Consider the following 10,747-nt stretch of genomic DNA (forward strand, 5'->3'; position numbering starts at 1 on the left):
CTGCCAACAGTCCCGTTAGTGAGACTGGAAGAGAATTTTTTCAGTCCCAAACAAACCTTGAAGTGACTGCAACCCTGTCCAACATTTTGACTGTAAACTCATGAAGGACCCTTAAACAGAACCCCGTGTCGAGCTGTCCCTTAATTTCCGATCCACAGAAATAGTGCAATAAGGAATATGTATTGCTTTAAGCCACTGTGTTTGGGGATAATTTGTTATCCTGCAATAGATAACTAACACACAGGACTACAAGCAGGTGCAAGACTAGTTAGCCGCTTCTCTGCTACAACTCTGTTACTATAGAAGAGGAGAACAGACTTCAGTAGATAAAGAGATTATTTATCTTCTCCACCCTAGGGTAATGAATTTGGATTTTCAAGAAATACAAGGATGAGCTGCTGAATGCGCTATTCACTTGCTTTGCTGTGAAAACAAGAGAGTGGGATTAGAGAGGAAATGGGAAGATGAACGAGAAAGCTTTTGAAGTTGTCTAGGCGAGAGTTGCTTGTGCCATGAACCAAGGTGGAGGCCGTGGGGAGACAGATAAGTGACCACTCAAACTATATTTTGGAACTGGTAAAGATAAGAGAACTAAAGAAAAAATTAACCATTTCATCATTCCCCAAAATGTGTCTAGGTAAAGAGGCCAGAGTATAAAGCCAAACAACGCACAGACTTTCTGAAGCCAGTGTGTGAAATGGTTTGAAGTGATGGAAAGGACACTGGTCCAGAGTTAACTCTCAGATCTGCAATAGACACTTATGATTGTTTTCATTCTGGTCCTTGAATGGCATGCTGGCCATTCAAAGCAACCAAATGCAGCAGATGTGATGCAAATCTGCGTCTCTAGAGCTACACTAAAGTCTGGAACCCTAGGTGAGGATGAAAACTGCTATATTTTATCCAGGTTTCTACATCACATATGTTATCTCATATAATTCTCATAGCAGCTCTATGAGACAGGTCTATTATGATCCTCATTCTACAGGAAAGTAAACTGAGGTTCAGAGAGGGTAAGGGACTTGACCAAAGTCACATAGCTCGTAAGTGGAAGAGTAGGATTTGAACCCAGCTGTCAGACACCAAAGTCCTTACTCTTAAGCACTAAACCCCAAGACTATATACAGCAGGAGCTCAATTAATTTTGAATGAATGAATGAATAAATGAAGGGATTTCAATTTCAGCATTTCTCCCCACCTCTGCTCAGAGCCCAGCACCTATCTGACACTTCAAACCTGGTCAGCGTTGGAAGCTTCCAGAGACAGCTCTCTTGGATATTGGCATTCTCAGCATGGGTCATTGACAATGACGATGGAAATCCTATCTTAACAAATTTTATGGACGATTACTGATTTCAGAAATCACGGCCAGAAAAAAAAAATAGAGAGGACTTTCAAATGGTATCAGTAGCTAACAGATTGAATGTGAGGACATGTGAATGTTTATTTTGGAGCATTCTCAAAATGCTCGAGGGAGTGATAGGCAGGGGGTGTTGCGGGGTTCCACAGAAGTAGCTAGAGGTCAAGAACAAAAACTCTGATTGAAGACATAATGGTCACTTTATTTGCATCTGCAGACAAGAAGGGTCTGGTGACTTTGAGTTACAGCAGTGCTGGATCCAGAGAGTAATTTGCGTAGAACTGATAAGCCATTGATCTGAATAAACCTGAGTAGACTTGAATATAGAAGCTTAGAGTTGGAAAGACTCTTGGAGGTTGTATACTTTAGCCCTCTATTTTAAATGTGAACACTTCTCTTAGTAGAAATGGCAGTCATTTCCCTCACACTGGCCTCGGATTAATAAAAAAATTATATTCTATGTTTACTTAAAAATTCAGCTTTCTCGCAGAATGCAAATGTTTTATGAATGTTTCTCACACATTTCTCTGACATTAATAAATTTGAGGTCAAAGACTCAGCCTATAGAGAGTGGTCTAATGTTTTGGCCTAATAATAATAATGATAATGATCATAACTATTATCGTAACATGATTTTATAATTTGACTATGAATTAATCATAATTTGATGTTGTTATCATAACATCAGATATTGTTTTCAATAAGGTCTTTTGAATTTGAAAGATTGCCTAATTCTATAGAATTCAGAATCTTTCAAATTCAAAAGATGTTATTGCAAACAGTGTTGATGTTTGTACATACACTATCTCATTCATTGATGAGGTAGGTATTATGGTCTACACATTTTCAAGTGTGAGGGTACAGAGCCTCAAAGAGGTTAATGAATTCATTCAAAGTCACACTGATAATAAATGGAGGAACCTGTGGCCTGTTGAGCTTCTCTCAACATTCATTCCGCTTTTATTTAATATCACTTCAATTTCGGATGTTCCTTGGGAAATCAGTGCTTTTTCACATACAGTTGATGGGTGGCCTTCAGTTGGGCCGACCATGCCTCCAATGCCAATAGATTATGCCCCGTCCAACCCAACCAGTTCAGTGCTGCCCACAAGTCCTATCGTATTACCCTAGTCTACCAACTGCACGTCCAGCTCCTCCTCCTTTCTTCCAGCTCACTCTCAAAAATTTTAAGCAGCATTAGGACAAGTTCTATAAGTTCCCACCACACTATATATCCATGTCCCTGAATCTAGTCCTATTTCTCTGCCTTGCCTTTCGTTATTATGGATAAAACGTCTATATGAATATATTTAAGAGCAATCTCCTGTCTGTGCCTTAGATCCCATGGCTCCAGCAATTCTCTTCCTTCCCGTCCCTGTTTCAGGCATTCTTCCCCCTCTGCTTAGATCATTTTCATCAGCACACCAAAGTTTTACAGTGTCCTTTGTATTAAAAGTTTTTAAAACCCCACCTTTTTACCCTGTATAATTCTGTTTCCTTCCTTTTATGACAAACGCCTTGAGATGTGGTCTGGAACCGCTGTCTCTAATTTAACCTGCACCCATTCTCTGTTGAACTCAGTCCATCGAGGGGTTCGCCCCATCGCACCCATTGAATGCTTTTGTCAACACGACTTGGGTGACTGCACATCTCAGTGCATATGGACAGAGTCCTGGCCTCTGCCCGTTTTCCAGGAGCAATTTTTCACTCTCAGAGTGTCTTGATTTGGATGACAAATCATATGCTTGCCCTGTTTATGATCTCCACACTGATGAATGCAGCTAAATCCAGCAGTTCTCTGTGCTCATCGTACTGAAGCTACTGGTATTTGACACATCTTCTCACATCCGTCGTTTTCACTTCTTTCCCAGGATCTCACATGTTGGTACTGCTCTTATCCTTCTAGCAGCTTCTTCTCAGTCTCCTTAACTCGTTCTTCCTCATCTCCCTAGTTAGTGAGGGTTGACGTGAACTAGGGTTCCATCATTTGAACTCTCTTCTCCTCTACCCATCTCTACTCTTTGTCTTGTTAATCTCATCTGGTCTCATGGCTTTAAACACCATTTACGTATTAATTTCACCTACATTTAAATTTTTATCCTAGCATTTCCCCCTGAACTCTAGACTCGTCAACTATCTATTGATCTAATAGCAATCACAATTCGAAAGTGAACTCTTAGCATACTCCCCACAACAAAAAATTTGCTCTTACTCCAGTTTTTTCCCATCATTCGTATGGACTACATTTTGCAAAAAGCTTGAAATCATCTTTGACCTTTGCTCGCTTTCTCTGTCATCAGATCCTGTTTGTTCTAACAGCAAATCCTGTACTTCTCACCACCTCCACTACTTCTACATGTATCTCTCACTGGGATTATTACAGTACCCTCCTAATAAGCCTCCCTACTTCCACAGGACAGATTCTCAATTGAGCAGCCAGAGCAACCCCTTTTCACAAATAAGCCATATTATATGTCACTCTTCTGCTGAAAATCCTTTAACATCCTATCTCACTCAGTATACAAAGCAGATTCCATGTGGCGACCCACAGCCCCATTATCTTCCTGTTCCTTCTCCCTCTGTGATGTTGTCAGCTCCTTTTCTTCCCATTGCGACTCTGCCCCAGGCACAAGGGCACTCCTGTGATCTCCTCTGCCTCAGGGCCTTACCACTTGCTGATTCTTGTTCTGGGGTTACTTTCACACAGTTAGCCCTGTGAGTAGCTCCTTCGCTTTTACAGCAAAGCTTTTCCTTATCACCCTTTCCCCAATGGCAGTTCTCTTACTTCCTGTATGAGTACACAGGGCTGCTGCAAACTGTGTGTCTTAAAAGAACAGAAATATATTCTTTCACAGTTCTAGAGGCTAGATGTCTAAACCAAGTTGTCATGAGGGTCGTGCTTCCTGTGAGACTTTGGGTCCTAGTGCTGGTGGTGACCAGCAATCCTTAGCATTCCTTAGCTTGCAGCTGTATCACTTCAAACTATTTTTCTGTCATAACTTGGGATTCTCCCAGTGTATCTCTGTCTTCACATGGCATTTCGGACACTGGTCATAGTGGAGTAGAGCCCACCCTGATGGCCTCATCTTAACTTAATTACATCTGCGAAGATTATCTCCAAATACGCTCACATTCACAGGTACTAAGGGTTAGGATTTCAACATATCTTTCTGGGGGCCACAGCTCAACCTATAACACTTCCTCAATTCAGTATTTCCTGTCCTGATTCTCCCATTAAAATTTTTGCATAGTACTTGCTCTCATTTGGCTAATAGAATATTTTATTTACATATTATATTTCTGACTGTAAATACAAGCTCTACAATGACAGAGATTTTTACTTGTCTTGTACCTTCTTGTTACTCTGGTATTTAGAACAGTGCCTGGAACATAGTACACAGACACTAATTCGTTGTACAAATGTTATTGACCAAATGTTGATGTTGTTTCTTTTTTTGCATTGATTCTTTGAAGCCTCCTGAAATTTGGTGGAATGGAGGGGGCAGTTACATGAGTAGACTGAAAGAGCATATAGATTCTCTTTACTTTTGCAGGGGTTGGCAAACTGTGGGCCAAATCTGGTCTTCTGCCAGCATCTGTAAATAAAATTTTATTGTAATACAGCTATACTCACTTGTTTATACATAGCCTAATGCTGCTTTCATGCTATAATGGCAGAGTTGAGTAGTTGCAACAGAGACCATATGGCCCACAAAGCCTAAAATATTTACCGTTTGATAAATTTACAGAACGTTGGCTTACTTTACAGAAAAGTGAAGTAAGTATTCCAATACCTGTTCCTTTCTGCTTTTATAACTGTAATTGTGGGGATTGTTGATCTTTAAAAGAGGGTAGGATTTAAAATTAATAAACGTTTTTCAAGTGAAAATAAAATGCAGCAGCAGATGGTTTTCAACGCTCAGTTAATTTAGGCCACTAGGTGTCTCTCTTCCCTAAACTTTACCAGTAGATGCTGAACCAGACATCAGCCAATTGGGGCTGCGATGTACCAGACAAATATTGACAGTTGCTAAGGCAACTGGGATAAAGTATTGGCCAAAGGATAATATAGGCGCCAATTGTGCATGCCATGTTTCCCACATAGGAGAGAGACAGAGAGAAAATGAATGAAAAATATGTTTCAAGATCTCCTTTCAACTGTGGCTTAAGAGCAACTCACAGCTGATGTTTCTCTTAACTCCTTCAGGTTTTCTGGAAATTAACACGTTGGGGACTTGGGGGTCCTTAAATCAGCTAAAATATGTCACAAGGGGAAAATCTGAGTATTAATTTTTTTCCCGAGTTATCCCTGGAATTTGCTGTTCCAAATTATGTTAATGGCCAACTGTAAGGCCACATGTATTTTTTGGCTTGCCTAATCTTGTCACAAAAGTGGTTTCTTCAACACTTCTTTCCAGAGATTTCTTATTAGTCAACATTGAAATAATTAGCCTGCTTTTTTTCTTTGCCTCCTGCATCATGATATGAGGGAATTTTTAATCTGTGGTTAAACTTGAGCTTTTGCCATTGATTAAACCTAGGCTTTTGCCATTATGTTAGTGCAAAACTTCTTAACAGTGACATTATTGACTTTTGGGCCTCGTAATTCCTTGTTGTGGGGGTTGTCCTGTGCCTTTTAGGATATTTAGCAGCATCTCTGGCCTCTACCCACTAGATGTCAGTAATAGCCCCCATAGTTGTTAGAATTAAAAATGTCTTCACATCTTATCAAATGTTCCGTGGGGAGGAAAATTATCCTCAGCTGAAAACATTGTGCTAAGTAAACCGTAAACCGTATCTTCCTCAGATTATTCTTAAAGAATGTTTGAATAGTGCTGGAATTTCAAAAAACACTCATAGGAGGAATGGTGGAAATCTTAGATTGTCCAAATTGCAAAGTAGAACCTCAATTTTTCACAAAGTTAAGAAATCCAGAAATTAAAACATCAATAAATTCAGAAACATCAGCCAACAGGAACAGCTTTCGTCTAATGAGATACAAGATAAGATCCTGTAAGATCAAAGGAAAATTTGAGGTCCTTTCTGCATGGAATATTTAGGAGTCCTGCTATAGTGACCTCTTGGATAACAAGTCAGCATGGTCTCTGGACATGCCCCTGCTTTGCTCTTCCCAACGCCTTTCCGATGACTGAGTTTGGCTCGCTGAATTTAGAGCAGCTGGGATTGATTATGGCATGGCATCTAGGAAACTTCTACATCTGACATTTGTCTTCTAGAAAACCATCAGCCCGTCCACAGTCCTTGTGAACTGCCTCGTCTTCGAGCTCCTTCTTGAAGGCTGAGTAATCCCATTTTCCCCACTGGACAGGAGGGGCTGCCTGAGGTCATCATGAGAGTCATAAGCAACAAGCCGGGCTGTAACTCCCAAAGGAGCTTGGAATATTGATTTTATGCATGTCATGCGAAAGATCAAGCAGTTGTCCTCTCACTTGGTATATTACTTCTTGAAGGTTTAAAACAAAATGGCATTGCCACCAGTATAGCCGACATACTCTGATTAATCTTAATGAAAAGATTTTGACATATTTAAATGAGCTCATCCAAATAGCACCAGTTATCCTTCTCTGATATAGAGGATAAATTGGAACGAAGTATGACTTAGAAAGAACAAAAATCTCACCCTCATTTTCTCATTTTTCTTGACTAGATCTGTCATCTGAAAAATGGGTCATGATTTATAAAGTCTATGAGAGTTTGTTGTTTAACATATTTTGCTATGCCTTGCAATACAGAGATACAGGCATACTCCTAGTCTATGATGATGGGGTGATGTCCATTTAATGAAAATTGTCTTCTTCAAGCTCTCTAAATGGGTACTACTTAAGAACTTCCTAGACAAGGCTGAAGGTCATAAAACAACAAGATGCTTTACTATTCTTTGAAAAAGTCAGGCAATTAAATGTTTAAATAGTTTGTGGGAAACATGACTCACGGTTCAAATAAACTTATTATGACTTATTCTTTTGAGCATATAGGTTGTATGTTTTTCTCTCAAATGCCAGAATAATTAACTGAAATGTGAGAGTGCTAGGCCTCTAAGAGATCTGAACGAGTTAAAAGGGCAGGAGAGTCAGTATCTCCGTGGGTAGTTACTAGCATTGGATGAGATAATGTGTGTGAAGATATTTGTTATGGAAATTAACCTAATTAGAGGTGGAGTTGCCCATTTAGGATGGCAGAGAATAAACCAGACCTAAGAAAGAGTCAAAGGCTTCTCCCTCAATAATTCTAGGGTCATTGTTTCCACAAAGGGCGAGGTCAAAGTCAAGCTGAAAGGAGAACATATTATTTTTCATGATATCAAAATAGACTGTGGTTTGTTTTTTTTTTTTGTGGAAAAATCAGTCTTTGCACTGAGGTACCCACCCTTTTTAGGTAAGCTCATGAGGGTATCATCTGAACCTCTTGATGACAGAGAATGTAACTCAGAACATTCATTCTCTGCCTCATCCACAGGACTCTGATCCAGCCCAGTCCTCACAAGTCATCCTGGACTGAGTTGAGTAGAACCTCCATGAACCTCAGGCTAATCCCTCAGGCACTTGAGATTGTAAAAGTTAAGTAGAGATGGAGGGACTTTATTGGGAAGGGGTAGAGTTATCTGAGAGACCGGATTAGACATTAGAGTGGTGAACTTGAAAGAAGGTTGTGTGAAAAAAAAAAGAATATTAGGAAAATGTAGAGAATTCATTTCTTCAAAAATTTCCTTCACTTGTGGGACAAAGTGACTCACATTGCTTGAACATTTTTGCATATGGTCAAAAATTTGACTAAGTTTACCTCTCCTCCTATTACCCCGTACTGCTGTTTTGAGATTTACCGTACCTGTCCCTTTATATGTTCCCATCACAGTCCAGTAGATATTTGGCATGAGGAAGGAAAGTAAAGTAGTTCTCAGGGAAGAGACAGTATTAGTCTCCCAGGTTTCTTGTGAACACTTGTAGTAATAAAATTGAGACAGCAAATATCCTCTATCTTATCCTTTACTGCACTGTAGATTACCAAATGAAGCTGTTATAAATATTGGGATGATGGCACAGGTCAGAGCCCCAGAATTTGGTAATAATAGCAAAGAAGTTCTTTCCAGGTTGGAGAGAAAGTAGAATTGAATTCTTTGAGTACACCCTCCATGGGGTAGCAACAAATATCTTCTGCAATAGAAAAGGAGGATCTTGCTATATCTGAGTTTCATTACGTGCTCAGTAAATGTCAGGTTCATTAATTCTCACTTCTCACTTAATAGTATACCATGCCTTCATGGAATTAAGTTTGGGGATTCAAAACATCAAAATAATGGGGTGTTTTTCACATCACCTTCATGAGAATAACTAACCTTACACACACTGGTTGCTTAGTAAATATTGTTTGGTTACATTGAATCGGGATAGAGAAAGGCATTGTCCATGGAAGACTTCACCTTCTTACTACCATAAAGAATACTTCTAACAGGAGTTACATTCTAAAACATTTGATACGATTTTTACAAACCGCCTAAAACATATCCAAAACCAAGATAATTGTCTTGTCTGCCAGTGGTCATTTATTCTTTTGCTAAGTGAATTCACATTGCTTGTGAATTTTCGCATATGGTCAAAAATGTAAAAACTTAGCTATAATATTTCCTTCTCTGTTTGCAGCATAGTTAAGGTATTTAAGCTTTATAGGAAAAATGTCTATAAGATGACTAACATTGACTTTTCCTGTTTATTGCTCCATTAATCAATCAGAGGGTTGAGACTGGAATGCCAAATAGGCTTTTTCAAATATCAAGCATCTGAATGATGAAAAATTGGAATTTATATTCAAATGTCTTGGAATTGTGGGGACAGCTAATGACCCCTAATAGTAACTTATTCCAAATGGAAATTTAGAATTTGAAAATTACTTTTACACATGTTTTCCCCTAGAGTTGAAGGGAGAGCTACTTTCCTTAAGCCACGGCGGCCTTAATCAGGGACCTGGTGGCAAAGGACCTTTAATCCACAGTGGTATTAGAATCCTTCGTTATTCAAGCAAGGACAAAGGGAATAAAAAATATCAATTAAAAATGTGCTGGTTTTAATTCTAACAGCTCAAGTAAATTAATTCCTGTATTTTGATGGATAGGTTAGGAGACAGTGGGCCAACCTAGCTGGCCAAAAATATGGAAAGGGCAAATTTATGGGTAGCATGGTTGGAGGGCATAGGGCCAAGTTAAAGCTAAGGACAAGAATCAATAGAAACAATGCAAACAGAGGCGTAAAACTGAAAGGAGAGATGCTGAGAACCAGGGAAAGAAGCAAGGAGCAGTAGGAGTGGACACATGTGAGCTGTGGGCAAATTTCTGAGATAATTGTTGATGGGAATTTCCAGACTGCTAGCATCCATTTTCAGGGGGTAAAATTGTTTTATTTAAAGGGTCAGGGAATGTCATAAACTGCCCGTTCTTATTTGTTTGTTCATCCACTCATCAATTAATACTTTTATCTGCTCATCTAATCTCTCCGTCTAATGATCCTTTTATTCTTTCATCAATTTATCCTTTTATTTTTTTAACCAATATTTACTGAGTCTTTATTTTGTGCAGAATTATTGTTTGACATTTTTTGGAGTGAGGAGAGTTAAACACGGCCCATAAGATGTTATCTATGACCTATAATAATGGCTATAATAATTTCAAATTGAGCACGAGGCAGCTCGGTGAACTCTATTATTGATGGATAAGGCTCTCGTGCTTACCCTGAGATTTCTCCTATGTTTGCTTTCTACCTCCTCAGTTTAGAGGTGATGCCAAAGATAGTTTCCTGAACTTGATAAGGGGAGTTGGATCGTTTAGCCTAGAAAAGAGGCCGTCAGTGGGCACACAGAACAAATGTTACAACTTAATGTCATCCCAGTGGACCAATGAAGTGGAAAGTGACTGCACTTTCCAAAACTCTTGAGAAGAAAAGAAAGCAAAAAATTGAGAATTTAGAGAGAGAGAAGAGAGGAAGGCAAACATGAAAGCCTGGAAACAAAGCAATGCTCTTTTCATATTCCTTTAAGTGGTTCCTTGTGAGTTGTGATGTATCAACTACCCTTTGAAACCAAATCATATAACCAGCAGGGGAATCTGAAATAGCCAAGGACATGTAAATAGGCTTTTATTCTGTAGAAGACACAAATCTTGAGTAACTTAAAATTTGGTCAAGTGCCTGTAAAAGCTCTAGATAACCAACAATAGCACATTTGCCTCTGGGCTTACTGCCCATGTTCAAAATGCTATATACACCTAGCTAGCCAGCCAGGGTGGGGATGTGGGCTCGTCACAAAAATCAGGGGGTCTTGGCTGTTGCTGTATTTTTCAGAGTGAGACTATAGGGCTCAGGGAACACCCAAGTCAAAGGA

This window comes from Pteropus alecto, unplaced genomic scaffold, assembly GCF_000325575.1.
Source record: "Pteropus alecto unplaced genomic scaffold, ASM32557v1 scaffold164, whole genome shotgun sequence".
Taxonomy (NCBI): domain Eukaryota; kingdom Metazoa; phylum Chordata; class Mammalia; order Chiroptera; family Pteropodidae; genus Pteropus; species Pteropus alecto.